The 960-nt window shown below is 35.0% G+C and overlaps 1 protein-coding gene across 2 annotated transcripts in view; it reads right to left on the minus strand.

Moving 5' to 3' along the window:
* LOC122084613 overlaps positions 1–960 on the minus strand; it is a 19,650-nt gene that overhangs the window by 2,550 nt on the left and 16,140 nt on the right. The gene's annotated exons all lie outside the window — the stretch shown is intronic.

Raw genomic sequence — 960 nt, forward strand, 5'->3', positions numbered from 1 at the left:
AAAAAAAAAAAAAAAAAAAAAGGCCTAGAATTCAAAGAAACATAAGAAAAAGAGGGATCAAAACGGTATAAAAGCTCATATCATTTAACTGGTTGCAAGAAAACAGGTTCCTCTCTCTCACACACACACGGGGAAAATACATCCAGCACTCTGGCACCCAGACTTGTTGACACACAAGTCAGTGCTTGACATGTGGAGTATGGTCATAAAATTCACCAAAAATAAAAAAAGTTTGCCTCTTTACATAGGGAGCAAGAATAGTAGCACCAATAGAAACCGTTTCAAGATTCGGTAGAAGAGTTGGTTCATCATTAAAGAATCTGCATCAAATATTTAAAACGCACTAACAGTCCAAGAATAATAATAATAATAATTAAAAAAAAAAAAAAATGAAGAAGAAGAAGAACAATAGCCAAGAAATCAAGATCGGACCTGACATAGAAGTAAGAGACAGAACGGTAGCTAATAACTAAGGCAAAAAGCATTGAAATTTCAAGTAGAAATTTTCTCTCAACCAATAAAGAAGAGAAGAAAAATAAGCAATAAGAAGACATGTCCAGATGTTCTCATTCATTTATAGCCTCTGGTTAAACCCCTACAACTAGGAATTAAAACAAAGAATCCCACCCACTTAAACTTACTTTAATTTGAATAAAAAGACAGATACCCTAATACCAAAGGCTTGCAGTCAGAACAGAGACGGAAGAAAAATCGCATGATTCCTACCCATGCTACTAGTATCATGCTCCCAGGTGTGCTTATACCCAAAACCACTATTGGGATCTTTATCTGTTCTGCTGGATTTATGACCATAGATCCTCCAGGATGCTTGTGTAGTGGAATGTATCTAGATTATGCTCCTGCATTTCAGTGAGTGCTATCCATCTGCAGAGCTTTGCGTATCCATAGATACAGAGTATAAACATACCAACCACAAAAAAAAAAAAAAAAAAAAAAAAA

This window comes from Macadamia integrifolia, chromosome 7, assembly GCF_013358625.1.
Source record: "Macadamia integrifolia cultivar HAES 741 chromosome 7, SCU_Mint_v3, whole genome shotgun sequence".
Lineage (NCBI taxonomy): Eukaryota > Viridiplantae > Streptophyta > Magnoliopsida > Proteales > Proteaceae > Macadamia > Macadamia integrifolia.